General features: G+C 47.9%; 1 protein-coding gene and 1 long non-coding RNA gene across 2 annotated transcripts in view; one reads left to right on the top strand and one right to left on the bottom strand.

Annotated features, from left to right (window-relative positions):
• Positions 1 to 24,282, top strand: part of Pdk1 (Phosphoinositide-dependent kinase 1) — a 323,017-nt gene that overhangs the window by 163,105 nt on the left and 135,630 nt on the right. The gene's annotated exons all lie outside the window — the stretch shown is intronic.
• LOC124221678 (uncharacterized) overlaps positions 16,197 to 24,282 on the bottom strand; it is a 62,196-nt gene continuing 54,110 nt past the window's right edge. Inside the window, exon 3 of the long non-coding RNA XR_006883851.2 lies at positions 16,197 to 16,364. This is a non-coding gene — a long non-coding RNA (uncharacterized lncRNA). The remainder of the gene's footprint in view (positions 16,365 to 24,282) is intronic.

The raw sequence follows: 24,282 nt of genomic DNA, 5'->3' as shown, positions 1-24,282 counted from the left end.
CGACGTAACTCGATAACTGGTGAGCCGATTTCAGAAAAGTTCACCGCTTAAACAAGCCGCCCCAGAAGCTTTTACTCGAAGTAGGTTATGTCTCGGTTAAGCTGAAGGGGGAGCAGTAAATACTCTTACTTCATAACTAGTACTTGAATAAGCTAACGGTAACTTGACTTGGACACGTTCGTTGGTCATTGTTAGTACGCCTGGAAATAAATAAAGAAGCGTTTCCACCATTTCGATGTCATTTTAAAATCCCGGGAGACGTTTGGAGCATAACGCAGGAGGCTACGATACGACGAAGGGTTGTGAGTATGTTTTATTTCAAGACGATACAGGGCAAGCAAGGGCCGAATGAGAAAATTGAAATTATAGAGGGGCCAACCGGACATGCTGGTCCTTGAGAATTTCATTTAACGTTTGTAGTTCGTGGCTGTAGTAACGCGAGTGAGTTGTAACCGCCACTTCCCCAAAGTTGGAGAACGTCATTTATAACCTGTTTCTAGGGTGGCATTTCATTCTATTCCATTCTATTATTGTACACACGGCGAACGCCCACCCCAGCTCGGAGCCCTGAGTACAAGGACGATCGATTTGCCCTGCACGTGGAGCGTCCTGTACTTGGGTCCTTATTGCGCGCGCTCCTCTTCGCGCGCACACAAACGGAGGGGCACACGCGCACACTAGCGACGAGCGAACACGCTCCTCTGTGCCACGTGCTAACGGCAGATAATAACGACATTGCGACAACAATGCGGGAAAAAACCCCTCGCAGAATCTCGCTGAACCCGGCGCAGCCTTGGTAGAGGGAAGCCGTCAACTTGAATTATTCTAAATGCCGGTATACCAAAGCTACTACGCAGATGCTGCACCTGCGGAAGGAACGCGGAGAGAAGGAATTCGGGCATGGAAATGATCTTGCGGCACGGCCGGCGGATGAGACGTAGATTCTATTCGAACGGGCGATTACCGAACGACGCGCAACGTGACCACCGAGCCTTCTCGCATTTGTTGACTCATCAAACAACATAAATTCATTACGCAACGAGTGTAATTCCCCCTGCCTACCTGTCCGCCTATATCTGTACCTACCCCCTTTCAAATTAAACGACGCCACGGTCTTATCGCCGGGGAATTTAAAAGTGCGAATTGCTCGTTCGCTGGTCTAGTGTTTACTCGTGATCTAGCTAAAAAAGAAAAACGTGCAAAACTTTGTTAGCAAAGTAACCGCTCGTATGCGTACCGCTTGTTAGCCGCGGTTATATTTCTCGTCGGACCCACGCGCATACCGCACGTGTAACCTAGGGGCAATCGATGTCTTCGGTCTCTTTCTAATTGATAGGAAAGCGCGATCCAAACAGTGCGTGCTTACTCTCCGCCAGCGCTGACGGTTACCCTGTACACGAAGGTTCGAAGACCGTTTCGAAACACCCGAAACGAGGACATCCCCTTTAATACAACGCCCGGGCCAATACCAAGATACCCGGGTGATTGCCTCGCCTGCAGAGATGCGGGCGTGTATTCCTAGCCTCGACTTCTGCCTACCGTCCGGATTGGCTGAGGCGGAATTCGCTGCCCCTGCAGGCGAAGTTGTCCTATCAATTCCCCCCTCGCCCCGATTCAACTCCTCAAACAATTATAAGGCTCTGGTTAACGGTCGCCTCAAATGGGCGTGTACGTGCATACAGTCGCCGTTGCCGAGTCCAATTTTGCATCGTGCGGAAAGTTCCGCGGAACTCCAAGTGCACTGTTCGCGCCTTCTTCTGCGTCGGGCAATCGGGTATCGCTTTAATCTCGAGGCAGCGCAAGATGTACGGAGGCAAGAGGCGAGCGATTTATAACAACAACAAACGGCGAGCGGAGCAAAACGACCACCACGTGGACGAGCGAAGCGGGTAATGGTGCACACGTACAAGGCTCGTTCGCTATAAATAGCTACGTTTTTGCGCCGCGTCCCGCCACAACGTCGCGCACCTACATCCATCGAGGGAACAGCGAGCGCGCGTGCGCACCTCCACCGATCTCGCCGTCCGAGGCAGGTTGATGTTGTCTAATTAGAATCCAGTCGATGGTAATGACCTTTGCTCAATGCAAAATACCACTGCCTCCGCCTCGCTGCCTGTTTGCCGCATGTTTGCCCACCGAGAGACTACGTGGCCCGCACGTACGAGCCCTGCATCCTACAGGTACGTGCGACTAGCTCGAGGCTCAAGGCCTTACCTTCGCCGACTCCTTGTGCTCTCGCAGCTATGTCCCTCCTCCCCGCCCCTCGAAAATCCGCGCGTGCCTGCAATTTTTCGCTTATTCTATTTTTCCCGAGACCAACGATCCTAGAGCGATTCTTATCTCCAGGCCTCGATAGCGGTGTGCCTGGAGAAGTCAGCGGATGAACGAGACGAGTGCTGCACTCACCTTTCACTCCAGCCTAACGTAATCCAACCTTTCACTCCAACCGTCTCTTTCACCGCGAGACAGCCTGCATTCTGTCAAGTTAATGTTTTGAATTTCATACCAAGGTATTTCGCGATGAGTTTATGTCTGCCCAAGCCTTTGAGCCACGTGAGAAACGGATAGACCTGTCGCGGTGAATTTGCAAAGAAGAGATACCAAAACGGGGGGCAGGGATATGGGTGGGTAGTTGGGCACATTAGGTCTCATTTGTCAAAACGAGTTTCTAGGCCACGTCTTCGCCAAATGAACTAAACGACGCTTCGGCAAATTTGTTTCGTGAAGCAGGTCATGGAACGTCTGCCAATATAGCGGATCTAATCTTCTCTGCGACGCAAAATGAGAAAAAAAAACACCGCGTTTCTTCCGCCCTGTTTCAAAGCTGCGTTTTGAGGACGTCTGGTGTACCATCGTAGCGAGATCCACGTGCGGGTTACCGATCTGTGCCAGGACATGGTTCCTGAAAAAGACAAACGGAACAACGATTAGTTTGACTCAAAATAATAACGCCGCAACCTCGGTCGTCAGTGTTTCGCCGAAGTGTACGTCGTGATTTTTGTAATTCTCGACGTAAGACCTTAAAGAAACGTTTAGCTTCCACCGCATGGATCTGCGTGCAATTACCGACGCGACTGCTTTACACCGACACGCCGATGTATTCGAATGCCAAGTTTACGTGCACGGCGTGTATATTAATGACACGGTCACAGGCACGCAACCTGAACGTGAAGCGATGGTTCTTGACCGCTAGAGCTCACTCAAGCCTTAAGCGCTGAGAAGCGACAATTAAAACGGCGAGCACAGCCAGCCGTAGAACGATATCATTTCCTGGCTAGACCGCGAGCATAATGCGCCGCTGTCCTTGGCCAGGTCGAACATAATACTACGGAATATCGGGACTGTGGGCGTCCGGTGTCACTGACCGATCACGAAATCCAGGCTGGGTGATCCCCGCGACTTTGAACGCAATCCCCAAGACGCGGAGGGTCTACCGCATGATCCATCCCCTTCATTTCGCCACCCCCTCTCCAAATCCCCTCCTCCTCCTTCCCGCCCTCTCTTTCTTCGATCTCGCTGCGGACTTCCCTCGGTTTGTTCGCCGCGGCTTCTGGTTCCTACTTCCTGGTTCGCCGCACTCGCATCCCGAGCCCCGCATCTTGGCATGGAAATGGCCGTGCGATGTGGCTGTGTGAGGTATTGCGCGTTATTACACCTATAATATTTACCAGAGCGGTGTCTATCTGCCACCGTTTTGAGAGCGCTGCGCAAGCTTATAATAGAGTAGTTATACAACCTAATATGCGCCTTCCATTCCGACACGTCGTGCGGTTCAATGCCCGCCTCCGACAAACACGCGCGACGACAAGGACGCGCGAGTTTTTGCCCGTCCGGTCGCGGGGGAGGAGGGGAACCACGTGCCAACTTTTCAACTTTTTGCCGAAACCAGTCGCGGTTTACTGCCGAGAGATTCCTACTTTGGAAGGGTGGGGGGAGGGGAACACGAAAAAATCAGAATGAATATATATGACATCGTCGCTGGTCGAGCCGCAGGAGAAGGGAATACTGTATAAACTGTGTGTGAGAACGCGAAACTAAGCGGCACGAAATCTCCGAGTAAAAGCCTGATTGTAAATAGTATATCTTGAAAAAAGAAGATACATGCAAAATTAAACAACAGAAAAAAAAATGCCGAGAAATGTGATTAAATGAACACACCGTTTCCCGGAGCGAGTTCAGCGTCTATATACACGCTGTTACGTTACCGCTTATATACGCAGTAGTATTTTATGGTCGGAAAAGGATAGCTGTTATGAAAACAAAGTATTTTTCTTTCAAATATAACACGTGATTGGGAAATCTTGTTTCTACCTCGTAGTTCTCAATTTTAATGGAACTTAAGTATCCATTGGTACGCACTTGTGACGTTCGTCTGAAATTACCAAGCGCAATTAGTTCCTCGTCTGTCTGACGTCCCTGTGTCAATAATACGTGTATCTGCGGTTATTACAAAACCGAAGAAAAAAGTTACATTAGCGTTGGAATCAGCCTTACGACGATGTTTATGGATAACGATTTGAACTTCGAGGAGGAAAAAAAATCCGATTTTGTAGATATTGACGTCTTTGAATTTTCGTCAAACAAACGGAGTCCGCAACCTAAGAACAGAAAGGAAACAAAAAATAAGAGTGACCTGGTTAACGGTGCAAAGCGTCAGCGTCCGCGTATATTTATCCATTAAAGAGGTGAAACGGTGGAGGGACGAGGCAAAGGAAAGAGGTCAGCCGCGGCGGGAAGGGAGTGAATACGTATAGGGTGAATTCAACGATCGGTTAATCCCCGTTGAAACGGAGGAATTCGTTTTATTTACCCAAATACTCGAGCCGTTTGTCGCCCCATAGCGAGCAGAGCATCTGGGGAAGTTTGTCAACGTGTTATGGATATTAGCACCGGAGCTAATAGCCGATTCAACGGACGCGACGCCGCGGCGAGGGTACGCGCGTCGCCAGGGCCGAACTCGATTAAATCTCGCCAATCGCATTCCGAACGTACGTTCTAATTTAATTAACATAGGTACGTCGAATTCCCTCGTGTCATACGGGGCGCGGTCTCATGCACCGGCCGCGTTCCGAATTCGACAATGTCCAACCTGCAGCATAGAGTCAGTTGGCCTTTCCTTTCACCGAGCAATAATTACCAAAGCGATTACTGGTAGGTGGCTAGTTAAGCGACCTTGTTAGTTCCTCGCTACACGAGTGCCGACTGTCTCTTTGACGACGTCGACCCACTCCGACGTCAAATAAACCGCGGTCCTACGGGCGTCCCGGCTGCGGTAGAAGAGGAAAGAAACGGCGGTACCTGTAAAAATTACCGAATCGAAGAATAAAAAAAAAAAAGAGACATTAAACAAGAAAACACACTCGGACCGTGCTGTACGATCTCGTGATAGCAGACGATCGAATCTTCTATCGAATGAGTGCAAAAAAAAAAAGTAAATAAATAAACGGATGAAAACAACAAAGGCAAAATTTATCCAGAGCGATGACCTGAACATTGCTCATGATTTTTTGCAACGTATAACCGTACTCTTTGACGAGTCTTGGATCGAGTATAAGATCCGGTTTCTTTATCGAAGAGCTGCGATAATCTGCTCGATAAATCGATAGAAGATTTACGAAAGTCTCTCGGCAGATCAATGCTCTTTCATGTATACCGCTACACCGCGTGCAAGCGCGAATCTTTTTTCTTTCAATCGTTTTATGAACCGAACAATACGTCTCGGTCTCATTATTATCTTGAGCCTATTTGTCGCCATAACTGGGTACGCAGTACACACACGTGCGATTATGGTAACGACCTTATTTTTCGTCGGAGCCGCATACTGTGAAATTTTACCATTTCTACCACGGCGAACTACAGCTAAATCACTCCGTGCATAAAGTACCGAGACCATAGAAAGCTTCCGGCAATTCTGAGAGGTGCGGGATATGTTGTACGGATAAAAAGTATTAATTGGAAATCGTCCAAAAAGTTCCCGGTGAATTGCGTGCGTGTGCCAGACTCGGTTCGATTTTTTAGCCTTCGGGTTGGACGAGTAATTGGTACAGATACATGCACACATTGCTCACTTGGCATTACCAGTCAACGTGAGCCAACTGCGTACGATAGGTTTACCCTTAAATTTTCTCTTCATATTTACCTACATACCTATGCCTCGAGACCTTGCGTTACTACGTTACCTGTGCAAATAATAAGTAGCTTCTGTTCGGACGAAATTTATCAACTGCAGAGGAGCGCAAGCACCTTGCGCGTGTCAATTCTACCGACAGTAATTAATATATACGATTTCTAATTATAATTTAACATCAAAAATTTTCCCAACCGTAAACTTGGTCACAAGCAGACACGTGACGCGTGAAACATTTCAACGCTTAGGAATTTCTTGATTTTACCGAATATACAGAAATATTGGTTGTACGAAAACCTTGGATTATGTACTAAAAATAACATTCCTCAAAAAGCATAGAATCTCGGAATTGAATTAAATTCGAAATTTTATGGTTTATGTAGGAAAAGGGCTAATAGAAGTTGATTTTTTTTTCCCATAACCATCTTTTTTTGCATCGGAACTGAATTTTCACGAAGAGCGCCTGATATCCCAAGAACATTCCGTACGCGCATAGATTTCTCAATACTCCCACATTTACCACAAAATATAATATCAAATTCGTCAACAACTGAACATCCTGGTGAAACAAAGAAGAAACTTATTTTTAGATCAGGCAAAGAGAACCAGAAAGTTCAGGATCACTCCCGAGTGAACAGAAATATAAGGGCACAATCGGTGCGTTACATACCTGCGTACAGTGCTATTCGCAACGAACCCCACAGTTTTATCGTGCTCTAAATTTTTTTTAAGATTTCAGACTCGACCGACAAAGACATCGCGGGTAAAAGAGGATACAGTCAAGGCAATGGATGATGTTACTGTACGTGAAGATGCGAGCATGGTCTGCGTCAACTAACGCATCGGGCATACGTTACAGCAGAGCTTGCGTCAATCGTGAACGGTAGCCGACGCGTGTAGAGCGTCGTCACCAGTGCACGCCTAGGATGCGTGTAGTTTCGGACGTCACGGTAGACCGAGGCAGACGACGAGAGACAGAAACAGCGTGTGTGCATAGTCGCGGTCGGGAGTGACAGAGGCAGAGGGGTACTGCCGAATTACGGGTCAGCGAGAGGAAGGGAGAAGGAGGGAGAAGGAGACAGAGCGAGAGAGAGACGACGGCACACGCGCGCATTGCTTCGTGCCGCCTACCAAGTACGCCCTGACACTGTGCGCCCTATCAACCGGCCTGTAGAGACAGTAGATAATTCTTCTGGCGCCGAGACACCCCCGAGCAAACAAAATAACTCCAGAGCGTCGGATCTGGGTCCGGTCGAGCACGACGACGTCGAGCCCATCGGTTCCTCAAAGTCGTCGCCGTCTTAGAACACCTGACGCGGCCGGAAGCGGGACGGAGAGACGTGCGACGACCGTTCGTACGTTCGTACGTTCGTTGAGTTATCTTATTTTACTTTCATTCCGGGTTGCCCATCTCCATACGCGACGCGGCCACTGCACTGCAGCCTTGTAGATTAAGGTGAAGAGGTTCACCGGCGGCGCATAAACCTCGGGGGTGAAAAGGGTAGGGAGCCGGATGTCGGACAAAAGGTTCAAGAGTCGGAGGATACGTGGGATTAGCGTGGATGAGGTGAAAGAGGTGGGAGAGAAACGGAGGGGATATCTAAGTTGCTGGGCGTAACGCATGCGGCGACGCCACCGATTCGTAACTACGAAGTCAACCTCTCTTCGCCTGACGTACCTTTCGGCTGGCTAGCTGGAAACAACCCCGTATCCCGACTTCATTACGTATTCCCGATTACAGGGGACACCCGTGAACGCGATCCAACTATGCCGTAGTCGTAGGTGCAGGATGGACGAAATATTATGCGGTCGCAACATTGGCCCAATGTGTTTGTAAGCACACTCACATTGACGCACTTCTCGCTTATTTATAACTAACGTATTATCCAACGACGCGTAATTTGCATTTGGCTTTATGCACACGTGTGTATATATATATATATATATATATATACATATACCCTGAGTCCCGACGCAGAGTGTCTATTCCTTCCAATATCTTGCCCCCCGCCTCTTCTTGGTAGCAATAAGAATTTGATATTTGCCGCATAAAATATAATGTTATACGCTAAGTACACCGCACTGTATCTTATATCTCGCGGAAACGGTACCCGCAGCTTAAGAAGAAGGTAAGGGAGAAGGACGAAAAAAAGGAAATGTAAGTATCCCGGGACACGCGAAAAGCCATTTATTTTTTAGCCGGGACCCTCCTTGGAGCGAAGAACAGCAGGCCGAGGGGTGGGAGACAATAAACAAACCGTGACTCCGAACTTACACTCCTATCTCATCGTCACCGTCAAAGTGCAGAGAGAGAGAAAGAGAGAGAGAGAGTGAGAGAGACGCCGGTCCATCGTTTCTCAAGGGCGACATGCGACAGGCAGCCTACGAGCTCAACTCGCGCTGCTATCCATCGCCGTTATTCCCGGCGCACATCCAGTAGGACACATTCGGGGATATCAAGTTACGATATGCCCACGTACAATTACCCGGGATGGGGGCAATACATTCTAATTCGGTAAGCTCGGGGCGATCCGGAAGCTCAACTTCACCACCGAATGGTACGTAGAGAATCTCCGAGGTGGATGAAGGGAAAGGCTTTGCGATCTTCGAGAGCGTTGGGAAAAATGAAATTCTACCCGGTTCGTCCCGGATTTGTGTTCGCCGTTGCGGTAACCTCGTTAATCCATCACAGCAGGCATGCAAAACAAAATATTTCTGCTCTGCCGGCCGGAAATAGTCAGCGACGCTGGTAGCCAGCGTCGTCCCTAAGGACAAGGGCTGGTTCAGCCGGTGCTACCATCTTCTCCCAATATTTTCTATTTTTCTCTTTCTTCGCACCACCGGACGGCGTCGCCACAGAGATTCCTCCTACTCTGCACCGCAGCCGAGCGTCTTGCTTTTACTCTCCTCTCCAGGACCGCCCTCGCTCTCGGAAAGAGATAAACCCTTCAAGATTTATAATCACCTCATAAATAATAAAAGATTAGACCGATGAAAGCCGTTGCGTGCATTCTCGCATCTCGGGAATCCGCCTTCGTTTCGAAACAAAGAAACGCATCGAACGACACTGAAACGCAATGCAGCGCAACGTGACGTAACGAACCGCGGACGTCAACTGAACACCGCGCGATCATGTCGAAGGAGGAGGTTTCTTGGCCCCAGCCGACATGGGAACCATACGAATTACGACTAACGCGAGAAAATTCCTCAACTGATTATCCAAACACGCTGTCGCAGACGGTCCAGACACCAGCAGCCACTGCGCTCACACAATCGGAGACAATACTATTTACAAAGCCTGATTGACTCTGATAATCGTCCAACGTTTGTCGGTATTTTAATTCGATATACGTGTTGCAGCTGGGGGTGTTAAGGCACGCCTGTATTAACAGACGAGTACAGTCTTCAATACAGTCGAGATGAAGGATTGTTGTTATTAGTATGTCTCCCCCACTATCGATTATGAACTAAAATTCGAAGCTAGCAGTTGTGTGAGAATTTGAGATTAGGAGAATCACGATCGTGGAATACAGGGATCTGAGTAAACCTGAGGCTGCATGAAATATTCTTGTGGCCTTCGGGAGAGAACTGCAGTAGGTGCAGAGGGGTCACGTGGTCTATATTACGGACGGCCCGAGGGGATCTCTATCTATCTCCAGGAACGACGTTGAAGGGTATTTTCCAGAGGCGTGAAATCGAAAACACGAATGAATTAGGGTGGCGGTAGTGGGCGTCTCCGTGGTCTTCTCCAACATACGTCGGGGCCCGGTTCCCGTGGGATAAGAAAGAGCGACAGAGAAGTATAACGAGAATGAGAGAAAAGGCCCTCCCGGGAAAAAGCAGAAAAAATCCTATCAGCTGACTCATCCGGGCGGCGTGTCTTTTCTTCAGATAAGTCGCACGGACCAAAAAAGGAGGGGAAAAAAAGCACAAATATCGAAACAGAAAATATATTTGTGATCCCCTGCGATAATGGATCCCGCAGGGCGATCTGATTTTTACGAATGACGAACCGAACTCTCGGTATATATTTTTGAAAGTTGAACTCCAACGATAGTTGGTAAGTCATATGTGGATGACAGTTGTGCAATTTATGCAAATATTATTCCCGTAGCCTATATATTATATAATACCTTGATGCAGGAACCATACGTAGCGTGGTGAAAACCTTCTGCATATTCTCTCGGTTACTTTGATAGAAGATAGACGTTTGAAAGATATTGCGCAAGACTATTGTAAGCCATGGATGTGGCACGAAATAGGCGAAGACCCACCTACCATGAAAATCGTGTCAAAGCTCAGCCGTTTGGTCGTAAGAAGGATGCGCGTAGGCAGACCTGAGGACGCGTAAAATCACATCTGCCGTGACAGCAGGGCATCTAGGTTAGAAAAGGAAGAAAGCTGTTCGGTAACAATAAAAAGTAACGTTTTATATGAAATCGGTTTTCTATAAATCGACGGTAAATTGCGTATTTACCATTGGTCTAATACGGTGGTTTATTTCTATGTGCTCAAGTACCTCGCTACCAGCGGCACGTGTGCTGCCGCGGGACGGGTCGTGCCAGTTGATTCAAATCTAATCGAAATCGATTACGAAATGCTGCTGCAGGCCCGTCGCCTCTTATACGTCGCAAAGAAGAAGCGCGCGCAATCGTCCCACAAGCCAGCGCCGCGGACGCGACTGAGTCGAAGAGAACGGAAGAGAGAGAGAAAGAGATAGAGAGATAGAGAGATAGAGAAGGCGTTGGTGGGGGAGGAGAGAAAGATGGATGGATCGTCGCGAAGGAGGCGAGCAGGATGCGTGTGCGAATACGAACGGGGCTGGCTTTTAACGAACTGGAAAGGAAACGTTGCCAAATTACAAATTAGCAAGACTTCCTGAGTACCCACTAACGGCGGTACCGAGGAGCGCATTATGTTACCGCCCGACGAGCCGAGGCAGGAAGACGTCCTTCCTTCCGGCGACCACGCTGCGTGGACGATCGCGTTGCACCGCCTGCAGGCGCGACTTTGACGCGTAGAGGCATGAGCGCTGGAACCGGAAGTTACCGGTTGAACCGACGATTGGCCAACGTAGGCTTAAATTATTATGAATATCATTTCGGCACGCGGTGCGTTTACACAGCTAGCAGCGTCGAGTCACGCGTCGCAGGTCGAAGAGGGACTTTTTACCGGCTGCATATAAATTCTCACTTCCGTTTTATCCCGCTAATCGAGAAAATAATGATTGAGAAAATGTACGTCTTATCCGTGTGACGATCATTGCCAGCCGAATCGGATAATGTAGAAAAATTCCAGAAGGACGTAGACGCGTACTAATTATTGCCCGAAGTCATAATCATAACAAATCACAAAACGCACCAAAGGTGAACTATACCGCGGGGATGCAATTAACGCGACGAAAGAGAGACATAAACGAGCACGACGTGTCATTACCAAACGGATCTCTTGCTATTGCACCACTTGTGCAATATCAGTTGGATACACCCATGCGGTATGCACGATACGCATACTGCAAGTGCGGACTTGCCGCCAGAAAAATGACTCGATCGACTCGGTATAACAGTTTGCGTGCAACTCACGATTTTTCGCAATCCGCAATTCCGGTCCCGATTTCTAACCATAGGTATACATTACATACACACAATTCGCAATTATCCCGTACTCTCCGCTTGCGGTTTATTCCGAAGTAGGTCACGTGCATGCCTCCTTCTCCGTTCAGGTTCACCTCTCTGTTTTTATTCTTTTTCTCTCCTCTCCTCCCCGCATCCCGCTGCAGGGACCAGCGCCTTGTATACCCCGTAATTACAACCCGCATCTTCATTCGGAACTAAAACTTTTCTGAAATTCAATTATTTGAACCCCTTGATCCATGCAACGGGGGAATACATTCCGGGAGAAATGACGAGCAAGCTTTTTCATTATCCCTCAAGTACAAGGGATAAGAAAAATCATTCGGAAAACCCAGGGCACGTTCCCGACCAACTATAAATAGCTTTTAAAGAAATTGCATAAGTTTCCGTGCAATCCGTTAAGAATGAAAAAACCGTTCTAAAAAAATTTCCGTAACAATAATACTTCTCGAAGTAAAGTTTGTGCAAACAGCGAGTCGATCGGCATCTATTTGAAATTCACTAGCGAATGCACTCAACGTTGATTCGTTGGTCGGTCGGTCGGTGAGTCGGTTGCATAATGACTTTCTTCGGTTGCATAATGGCTTGACGGACAACCGCAAAGCGCGGCAGGCAGGCAGACGGGCAGACAGCCGGACTTATGCAAGTTGTTATTGAGCACGCGGCGTGCAAGATAGGCTGCACCTTGACCCGTTTCCTAGCCGAGGCTTCGTGCGCATCTATTATTGCGTTCGTTGCTAGGCAAAGCCTTCCCCAGAGTCGCAAGGAGCACCCGGAACCGCCCGAGCGCATTACGGCCGGTGGCGATGCTGCAGCGTCTCGGAAGCCTCAAAGTCGATTAGAAAACGAAACGTCGTAAACGATAAAAAAAAAAAAAAAAAAAAAAAAAAAACTGGCACAAAATTCGGCGTCCAAAATCGACGACTGAATCTGAAGAACGGGAAAGGCGATGAATAATTCGTCCCATAATTATACGTTATCCGCAATCAGTGTCCGCGCCGAAGTGAACTTTCATCGCGGCGAGCCACGTCGAGTGAGCTCGCTGTCCCACTTCGCAATCGCGGTTAAATACGTATAATAAGTGCAATGCAACAAGTAAGCGAAGAGGAGTCGCGACCCAAAGCCTTCAATAATATACCACCACCTTAATTAGCCTATCCGGAGCGAAACGGCTGGGCTTTGTACACCGAGTAACGTCTCAGCCAGCTGGCGCCTTCTCCGATGTAAACAAAGATTGCATAATCGCCGGAAAAATAGGTCAAATAGCTGGGACGATGTAGCTTGAGCGTTAGGGCGCGCTCGGGACGCTGACCGACATACCATCAGGTGAATCATCGGTTTTCAAAACCTCCGTCCTGCACCCAACCGCACCAAACCTCGTGGTTCCTCCGTCGCCCCGATTCAGATTTCTTTCGCAATTATCACTCAAGATCCCGTCGCCAAAGACGCAGAGACAAGAGCTTCGAGCGCGGTCTAACTGCGTTTTTCTAATCGGCAATGGTGCGCCTCGACGCTACGCTGTACACCCTGAACCAGGTCAAGGCGTTGCAGCACCGTCGAGCAGCGGAGGTGCGCCGGAGCTGTTTTTCGATTAGCGAGCGAGCACGGAACGGCAGGTGTAATTATTTTCATTCCGGAGTTTTGATATCCACCTATTCCTCCTCTGTTATTGTCAAACCGGAGCTAGGCACATTATACTTATAGTATAATGTATACGATCGCATGGGGAATGAGTTCACGTAGGTATATCTATACATGTAGATGCGTGCGCCGCGACGTTACGCATATTTCGTCTTTCGACTGCAGATTGGCATTATTACTGCATTCGTATAGTATGTATAATATTGGATAGTCAAGAGAAGCGGACCGTCTTGTATTTTAGAAACGTTATCACCCCGATAGATGCATCCGTATTCTAAATATACACGCATCAATTGGCTTGTTTCCGAGCCGCGCTATGAATACATTTTCATTCCTATATTTATACGGCCGGGATATACCTACGCCGCTCTCTATCTCACCGTGTCGTCTGTCCCCCTGCAGCAGCGTTCGCTCGCACGCGACCGCGGTCGCGGATCGCGTTTGCCCGACTATTCAGTGACGTCCGGGTTAATAAATTAGGCGTAAATTTCCGCCATCTAAAATCGGAGGGTCGGTGGATTTGATCCTCCCGAGCGAGAAGAAACACGCGGTGGTCGCAGCTCTGTACGCCCGCGCTTATCGCGGGTAAAACGCGAACCTTCTATCTGTCCGCAACAAAACCCAATCTCCCTTGTTCGCGGCGACGCTATCTTCCCACCCTCGCGACAGAGGACGGATATCTCTCGCCCGACCGAAGCCTTCTCTCCCTCTCACCCCCGTTTCGTTGCAAGCTTTGATCTTGTACTTGATGCTCTATCAGTTATCCGACACCTTTGTGTACCCACCCGGCAAACTCTGCTGGCTGAAAGTATATGCAAACAGAAACGTGGACGTTGAGCTCGAGCCAAAGCCAGAACCAACCTAAGAATCACCTTCGGATACACATCGCGCTTCGGATGCACCGTCCTATACCTTTGCTCTTACGCCTTCCGCGAGGTGAAAAAATTCTCTCGCAGCTTGCTTTTTTTCTTGAATCGCCCGTTTATTCATTGAAAAATAATACGCAAACTTTCACGTCCGCGCAAGTCGTAGCTGTATGAGAATTCCAGCTGCCCCTGGACAAATATACCCCTATGGTCTGTTCAGCCCATGGTTAGTTACTGTTTACAGTTTACCTTTAGGTCACATTGTTGGTAGAGAAGGGGCCGATTTTTGGCCAGGTGCGGGAAGTAAAATGCGGGAAACAGTGTAGATTTTTTTTCAGTTCAACACCTGGCTAACACCGTGCAATGGCACTGACCGAAGATCATTTTTATGAAAACACGAAGGGAAAGTAGCGAAGCTTTTCTGGTTTACAATGCTTACCATTTAGTCACGGCAATCAAGATTCCGCTTTTCTTTCTTTCGCATTCTCCAAGTTTGGAAGTGTAAGTCATCTATTTGTCTCGAAGCGTGATGTTCGTAAAACATATGAACGACCTGCTAATAATTAGAAAGAACACAAGCTATAAAAATACAACTTCTGACTCATGAGAAAATTGATACGATCTGTGAGGAATTTATAACAAATTTTGCACGAAAGCCGTGTGAATCTAGTTCCTCGGAGGATTGTGAGAAGTCGACGCGTCATTTAACGGAAGCTTGGCTTTGCGAGGACCGGACGAATTTTCCCACGGCATAACGCGGTGCTATTTATACCGACTAACTTTTCCACGAATTATGGAATTTCAATCCAGCTCAGTGAACGGGGTCCGAAAGTCATCTTCAGCAAAAATATTCCCACAGGAAAAGTAACCAGTTGAGGGTCGATAAGCTTGGATGAGTTTGACCCCATCCTTTGAAGTACATGTGTCATCGAAAATTGCTTGAGATGAACGTTGAACCGAAATATTAACAGGCGCCTTCGTAACCGCGCGTGCAACGCTACGTACGCACCTGTGCTTCGTGTAGATAAACGAGGTCGCGTGGCGTCCGAACAGCAGGCTGAGTACTAGGTGTGTGCAACTGAGACGTCGAGGTATTCGACTTGCAGGAGGCCGGCAGTCTGTTCCAGGAATCGGGCCAAGGGAAGAAAGAGACGAAGAAAAAAGAAAAAAAAAGGTATCTCGACCGGGCTGTGCGAGCGGTGGAAGAAAGATTGGGATGAGAGGCGGTGGGTTGAGGAACCAAAGTAGTTTGAGGGAGTGCAAGAGGAGGAGGAGGAGGTGGACAGACAAGGAATGCATCGCACCGCACACGGAGAAGCGGGTTCCGGCTGCCTAAGGTCTCATTCACAGCGAGGCGACCGAGTACGCTGGCTTGGTTCATCGTCGTCGTCGGGTCGGTGCTTGCTTATCGCGGGAGTGAATTTTTTTTTTCCCGCTCCTTTCCTTTCGTTTTTCAACTTGGCTTTAGCACTCGCCTCCGGGCAGCTAGTCCAGAAACGAGGTTCACGTGGTGGATCACAGACCAGCCGGCGTGGGGCGGTGGAATTGAGAATACATACAGAAAACAGGCGATGGAAAGACCGGCCGCAATCTTTTCCGCTGCGGCGCTCGGATTCGCGTGTGGGGGCCCAGAGCGGTGGGCGCCCCGACGGAGAACAAGAACCGAGCCGCCTACGTCGATCGTTTCGCAACATTCCTCGCCCCCTCGTCGTTACTGCAGTTCCTTTTCCTCCCCCCCCCCCCCCCTCCACCCTTTCCTTTTTGGATTCTTTCGCTCCTACACGCCCGCTCGCGTGTAGGCCCAAGAACTTCGCCCATGTGCAGTGGTTCCCAGAAGCTCGTATACGTTTCTATCGTGACGTGTCACGGGACTGCAGCGTCCACTGATGAACTCTTATTTATTTTCGGATCAGATTCCCTCCGCCTCGGCTGTCTGGACCAGCGAAGGCCGCAGGGGCGGTGCCGGCCCTCTTCTGCCGACGAAGGTGCCCGACTGGCGGAACACGTCGGTCGTGAAAGTTCTGCGTAAAACGCGATCGATTCCCCGCCCCGCAATCGACAGATATCGAGGTCCATCCGCCGTGGTGGTAAATCCATCTGGAACAAAAGAATATATCCAATCATTTTTAATACGTCGATCATTTGGCTGCACGGTCGTGTCAAGAGTAGCTCGGACAATTTACGTTAATTTGCATCGCGCAAAATGGACGAGGAATCGGTTGGAACAAAACTCTCTTACGGTGACTACCTTGGCTAAACAAAGGATCGTACGAGCCCGAAAGCATGGATGAATCTACGTCGCACTGTGTCACAGTATCGGAAGGTTGGTATAGGTGGAATAGAGTTGAAAATATTACTCCCTTTCCGACACGTAACTGCAGGGTGCTTTCCTCTCCGGCGTACGGGTACGAGGAACGAAATAACCGAACATTGAACCTTTCGGGTTGGACAATTTGTGGATTAATATCTGGCCGTTCTCTCCTCGGGTTCCGAAGAGAGATGAAATCCGAGCGCGTCCACTGTCGCCTCGGCCTTCTTCGTCGTACACCGGATATTGAGAAAACCTTACATGCGTCATTTACTCCAATAGAACAAGACCGAGGTGCCAGCTTTTAACCGCATCAGCCAATTAGGAGTATCGCTTTACCAGAGGGCTCGAAGCTCAGTTTAGTTTCAGGATTAGATCCCTCGTTAGTAGCTGGCACGTGTATCTTGAGTTTACCCATTTCACGCGAGATGGTGGGGAAAAGAAACTGTCGTTGAATAAAATCTCAGCTGTGATTACAGGTGGACGATACATTTCGGTGTATCTTACGTGCCTTTTGAAGATCGTGAACAATGCCTGACAGTGGGTGGCTCGTCTCGTCTCTCTTGGCCGCCTTGTTATTTTCGCCGCGGAACGGTCGAGTGCAGCAGACAGGGAGTGAAGATAAAAATGTCAGGTTTCAAGTCCCTGGTCCGATTCCGTGAAACTCGGTTCGCTCGTGTATTCGTGCGTTTCGTTCGTCCTCTAGATGAGCACCTCTGGGCAAGTGGAAAAAATCCTTGTATTGTCCGGACTTCCTTATTATGTCTGACCGGTAGTGACAGGCGACCATGCTATGCCCGCTTTTGTGAGGCACTTTAAGCAAGCCGCCCGAACTCAATGGACTAGTAATGCGTATAAAGTCAGACCACAAAAGAAATTTGTTCTTTCTTCCTCGGTTGAAACTTCCTGTATTAATGTATTTCCAAGTGTTTGACAATGATAGACATTGTGTCCGAGCCGTGAACTCACAGAGACGAACGTCCTCATCCCCGCCCTTGCCTTGGGACGCATAGATTCGTTAAGCATCAACGAATCGAGGATTCCCATCGCCGCAGTCCACTCCATCAAATTTCTTTTCCTTTTTTCCACGTGAGACGCAACGGTGCGCGACTGGGTGAGCGATATCCTTCGCACTGGTTAGACAGAGAGAGCCGAATCGATCGGACATATGGGTAATCAGAAATGGGCAGCCTATACAGCGTTCGATGGGAAGATAATGAAGAGATATCTCCAGTTTGCGGTGATCCGGAAGAACATTATATAGGCGTCGAACGAGTTCCATCGGAGAGTTCACCGAGCCTGATATGACTTACGGCCTCGCCGTGGTGGGTAAGTCAGTTGTTGCGGTAGGTGTGTGTATAAGCGTATCCTACTACTTGCCACAGCGAGGGAGGGAGTCCATTCAGGTTTCGAGGCCATTATAAAAGTGACAACTAGTGAACAGTCATTCTTTGCGGCGTAAACGGAAGCCTGCCATTATGCAATGGAAACGGCAATTTCCGGGTCATTGTAAGCCAGGTTGATCCGTTCTACGCGCGGTGATGGGAAAGTGGGAAAATCGCGCCTTTTAAACCTAACCGAAACATTTTTTTCTTCCGTGTTTCACTTATTTCTTCGTCTTTTCAACCCCAAAATTGTGTTGCAGATTATCTCCCGCAAGGTACATTTCACTTCGTCCTTCTCTTTTTCTATGAACCTTATCCAATAAACTTAATCCATCTCCAATATTTTCTCGTTTTTACGTAAGTGTGTCTCTTTTTTTTTCTTTTTTAACGAAAAACCTGTCATCTGATACGATCTTCAATTGTTATATACACGATCATCTTTTCCATTTCAGTGTGTCTCGTTTTTCATCACCGCTTGCTTCTTTGCATCGAATTTGGCACCGCCCAGCGCCATGTATCCATACCACGTAACCAAAAATTGCTTGAAGAGAACCGAAAGCGGTTAGAAAATGTCGGCGAACGTAAACCTGCGTGGGAAGACGTTCTGGGCCGCATAGACCAGCCAAGATTGCTTTCTGTCGGGACGAATGTGTGGTGTATATGTACAGATATATTACATATGTCTGTATCATAAAATGATACATGAAAACTTGCAGAACGTTATTCGATAGATTATCTCTTTTCTTGCTACATCGATGCAGAAACTGTACGATTTTCTTTACTCTATGTCAATATATACCGATGAAGAACAACTTGTGCGAATAAACGTCTATGCATGCGTTCTGAAATATCTTTATATAAAACTTTTATTTTGTTTCAAAATGTGAATTTCATGCTGTTGCAAATTGGGATGAAAAATATAATAATAATAATCGAGTGGTATTCGCACGTTTTCTAGCTTTCATTTTGTTTTTGTTCTCAACTTGCTATATATACAGGTTTGATAAAACGTGGGCGTTGCAGCAATTGGTAAGCCTTTGTTAGTTTCGACCTTGGTATGTATTTCCATGCCAAGAAACTTTTCTTTGTCGCGGTTTGAACATTGAAAAATCATCCTGTTAACACGTGCGAGGTTCGTCCTGTCCTTATTCGTCCGGTAATTTCCGCTTTGCGTGTTTCGCCTTAACCAACTTCAGAGTTTTGTGGTTTATAATTGTGAAGGAATGACAGAGGTTCATCGCGAATGATCAAAAATTTCTCAATCAAACAGGCAAAATATTATGTATGAAAAACGAACATATTTTACGAGGTTGAAGTTAGTAACGTTATTGTAATGAAACATTGGGGAAAAATCATTATTTTCTTAATTGTAAAATAACTTTTATGGAACTAAGTTTTCGAAATACGAGCATATTTTGTTTTATCACTGTTTGCTGAATTTCAGACAATTCCAAAATCGTGAAATAACTGTGTTCCCTCAGCATGAATCGTTACGATAACGTTACAAACTTCAATATGATCATATTTTACGGTTGTATGTAGATATTATGTTCGAAAAGCTGGAGCAAACTCTTCCAATCAACAAAAATAAATATAAACAAATAGACAAATAAACAATGCCACGAAGTACAGAACTGGTGCCGATATTCTTTCCTTCCGCGTACAAAAATACATCGCAAACACCGCAAACTCTGTTCCGAAGCTGCAATGGATGTCTTGTAATAAAACAGCACAAAGAAGTTTGTGACAAACCGGGCAATTTCCTCGAGCGATGTCTTCCAGCGTGTTTCTCTCTGCCTGAGCTTTCCTCATGCGCGCCGGCCGCGCCCCATCCGCTTGAGCAATTTCAAAAAATAAGCGCGTAGGTATATAAGTATGAAAGTATATATGAACCAATTCCTCGCACGAGTTGAGACAATTTTTATCACAAGGAAACATCGAATCGCCCGTGTCTCCCGGCAGCGTTGCACTATCAATTTCGCAGGAATAAATAAAATATGAAAGTGTATCGGTTTATTCAACCATCTACGAACGGGGTCCATCCAAGAACGTGAAGCGAAGCCGGGGGAGAAGGGCGTCGCAAAAGGTCCCTGCAATGGGCAGAGTCCTTTGCGAACATTGCCGATTCTTCAAAGGAGAGAACTAGAATGATAAACTGCATGGACGAGTTGCAGCGGCGGCGGGCAAAGACGATCCTGCTGCAGGGATGCGGCGGAATCTTCTGTTATACTTACCTCGTGAAGAAGCTCTTGAAAATGCATCGATGCGATCCGGAATAATTTTGTCGGAGAAAACAGGCCAGTCATCCAACTGCAAAGGTGAGATGCCGACGCGAGATACCTCCACGAGGGGACCGCGTGCATAGTCTGGGAAAGTGGTTCAAGATTATGACCCAACGATTACGACACCGAGGAGTACGAGGAGACCTGCAGGCCGCTTGCATTTTCTATCGACAAACGGAATAAATGAATCGGAGGATTACAGGTACCCAGACGGCCTTCTTGCACCCCGGACCACGGGCGTATCTGGGACCTTGTTCGACATCGGGAATCGCTTCATCGGCGTCGTCGTCTGGGGTGCGTGTAAAACCCGTGTGTCGCGCGTATTTTCGCGGTATTCGCGATTACTGATTACCGATAACGCGCCCAGGAACAAACACTTAATTAGTACGAGCGAGACTTGGACACGAGGCGAGCTCCGTACGTTTACACCAAAGTACCGCGCGTGGGTGGAATTGGGCCGATGCGTAATTCTCGTACACAGTTTTATTTATTACGACCGATAATATCACGCTTGTTTACAAGGTGTCGTCGTATAGTGGGTCGGGACGTCCGCGTTATCTGTACGTTACCGGCCGGCCGAACCAAACCGAAGACCAGCTTGCGGGAAAAGATGTACACGGACGGAGTCGGTTCGAGAAAACATCGTCATCCCTCAACAATAAGAGTGAAACATGATAAATAGCCTTCTCCCTCCCAAATCTCGAGGCCATAGTCTTCGTGCCTGACTGAGGCAGACTGAATGCGCGGCGATCGTTGCTGGGATTTCTTATTTATTCATTTCTTGTTGTATTTCTTTTTTTTTTCTTCCTTTTTTTTTTTTATTAAACATCTTTCTCACGCCTCCAGACTGATTTTTTTCTCCCGCCTTCCCGAAGAGGTTCTCGAATTTCCAATTATACTCAAGGTTTGAAAAATAACGTCGTTTCGATCGGGACGTTTTCTTCTTTTCTTTCATCCCTTTTCTTCACATCCTCTACAGCCCGCAAGTTTTGTCATCTGATCCGCAAAAGACACCTCGTCTTTCGGCTGCTCTTGATCTCCTTGCCTCGTATACGCCCGTTGCAAGTACACACGTACATATCCGTAAAATAAGAAGAAACGCATCGATCACGCGTCTGCAGGGGTCGTAATTCACGAGGAGGATCGGTTTTCCTCGCTGCGTGAAATAAAAAATATATGACAAGTTTTATCGCTCACTTCGTTTCGCTTTTAAAATACTTTCGATGCCTACTTTGTCACGCCCGGTGAATTAAATTGGGATGAATATCACATTTCTCACGTTATACCCATATTATTAGCATCCCCTCCCCCTCCTATTATTCGCCTCTGACGTCGTTCTCCGATGCTTAGTTACCCGCCGACTCGATGACGTTATTACTACACCGATCTGCTATAGATGCAACGCATGTATACTACACACATAGCGCACCCACGCCGAGATTGTGGGCCCATTCATGCCCACACTCATTCATGAATTCACGATGATGAGAGGAAGTGAGCTGCGCTTGTGTTTCGGTGTTGGAATACATAATAACCCTCGCGTACATTCCACGTAGGTGTGGACCCGACCTTATATGCGCAGGTCCGCGGATTACAACCGTGTGGGTATATCACGCGCATGCACACGGGCACTTCCAGGCCGTGGCTTTAAGATTTTTTGGCACTGGCGGATCGGTCGACCGACGTCCGATCCTTCCTTGTTTCGTTCGTTAGTTCGTTCGTTCGGCAGCAAAAAGGGCGACGTGATTCTTACTTAGATTTCTATTTATTTTCTCGAAACGTCGACTCACTTGCTTTTCCCCGCAGATCATTTCGCCTCCAGGATAGATTGAATCCTCGGTATATCATAGAGAGCTCCCCGAGTCAATATAAACAAGGGATTGGTTTGGACTAAGTGACCGGAAACGAGCTGGTCTCATCCCCTCTTTCATTTCTTTTCCGTTCTCCTCCAACACTGGCTTGTCTCATCTTTTCGCAGATGTGTCAGCGGCTTGATTACGCATTCGCTAGTCGCCTGCAGCAGTAAAGGAGGAAAAAGAATGATGAGAACACATCTCGCGATATACCGCACGCGTCGATCAATGATCTCGGCGGATCCTTTTGTTTGTTTCTCTATTTGTCTCTCCGTCGATCGGCTGGAAATCCTCGATGCGACCAAGTTTCGGTTTTCGGCCAGTTGGTATACCGATTTTTACGCGGCAGTATAACGACAGATTGGCAGAGTTTCCTGTACCTAGTTAAACAGTGCCTAGAAACTGTAAATTAACCAGTAGCCCACCCACTCGCTCGGTGATCGAGCCCACGCTGCCTCTGATTTATCTAGGCCGTCAGCCAGAGTTTCGCGTCTCGTAAACAGGTATTTAACATCTAGCCTTTTGTCGGCAGGGATAGCGAGTAGGCAGGCAGGTAGGCAGTATTTCACACTCCGATTGCATATTTTTAATTTTATCCGACGTCTGTGACGGGACGAGCTTTATAGTTCATTTAACTTCGGTCACGATCTCAGTTTAGATATAAAAAACTGTAAACCCTGATTACGCGCGGCATTCCTTCATGGAAAGAGTTGTCACCGCACAAATAAAAACGCTCGTAAACGGAAAGCAGCCTTTCTCACTCTCCTTCTCTCTCTCCCTCTATCTTCACCTCTCTGTTTGAGAAATAAATCAGACGCAACTCCGACGAGCGCTGTGGATTCAACATACCTGCATAAGCTCGCGTTTCTACGATATAAATAATACGAATTAACAAACCACACGCGGCTGCCACGGTCGCGTTTATCCACCGCAAAATTACGAATACAGGCAGACAGCAAATTTGCCGGATACAATTTGCCGCCTGCCGTAATTAGCGGCGAACGATCGAAGTCTTGGTGCGCATTGTTACCTTGAAAGGCGCGGACATATTTATGTAAAGGCAAAGTGATCTCGGCGCGGAGGAAAGAGCGTCGTGTGTGTGCGCGTCGTGCAACGCGTTCCAAAATCCCATCTTCGCCCAACAAAGACATCAGCTCGGCATATTCTCGACTCGTATGAAGAGGAACGAAAAGAGGTAGGGAAAAAACCCCATAATATTTTGTTCCAAGCCATAACCACTTACTGCCAACCATAAAGCGAATGATTTAACATTTCCTGTTCTCCGGGATCACGGCACGGCATAGCGACCCAACCCTCCGCGGTGCCCGGCTAACCCTTGAACTTGACTCGAGATCTCTGGCAATTCTCCACGGGACCCCATAACTAAGATAACCCCGGCCTCGAACCACCCTCCGTGAGAACTCGGGGCGGAATGTCCACGGCTAGGACTTGTTACTCGCGTCTGGATCGGACTGGTTTCGGCGGGACGGGCCTCTCTTAATTACGTGGAAATTTGGCAAGGCTCGGTTGTAAATTAACTGCCACGATGCAGAGGCGAAAATATGCGAATCCCACCGTGTTTCGGTCGGGAAACGAGTAGAGGAAGAGCCGGGCGGCAGCGAAGCCGAACCGTATTTCAATTAATTGGCCACTAGGACCGAGAGATCGTTATCATAGCCCATTTATAATTCTTAATTGATGGGATCCTACCGTGAGCAGGGACTCACGCGAGGGTGCGACCACTCTCCGCGTTTTAGTATAAAACACGACTATTCACGCGAGGGTATAACGCGCCCCCAGAGGCGCCCCTGAAAACCCTCAAATTATTATGTCAAACGGTCGAATCGCCGGGATTATTTATAAATTTGCGTTATACAAAACCTCCCGCGTTACGTGTTTAAATATAAACGAATATGTCTCGATGTCGGCGGCGTAAACTGTTTGTTTCCTGCTCCCGCGGCTATTTTTAGCCTTTCGTAAACCAGAATAAATCCGGTGGAATCCACCGGACAAATTAAGACCAATTAAACCAATAATAAGCCCGACGAACACCCGGCATTCTTACACGGCCACCATAGCTTGCCTTGGAACGCTACCGCGCGATACGTGGTTGCATGGAATACCCGCACATATCCATCCCCCCCGGGGTCACACTTTTACGGGCCGCCTGCATCTGCCGCGCACGCT

Source organism: Neodiprion pinetum, chromosome 6 (genome assembly GCF_021155775.2).
Source record: "Neodiprion pinetum isolate iyNeoPine1 chromosome 6, iyNeoPine1.2, whole genome shotgun sequence".
Classification (NCBI taxonomy): Eukaryota; Metazoa; Arthropoda; class Insecta; order Hymenoptera; family Diprionidae; genus Neodiprion; species Neodiprion pinetum.
Note: the sequence above shows the minus strand (reverse complement) of the source record. Positions and strands in the feature narration are given on the sequence as shown.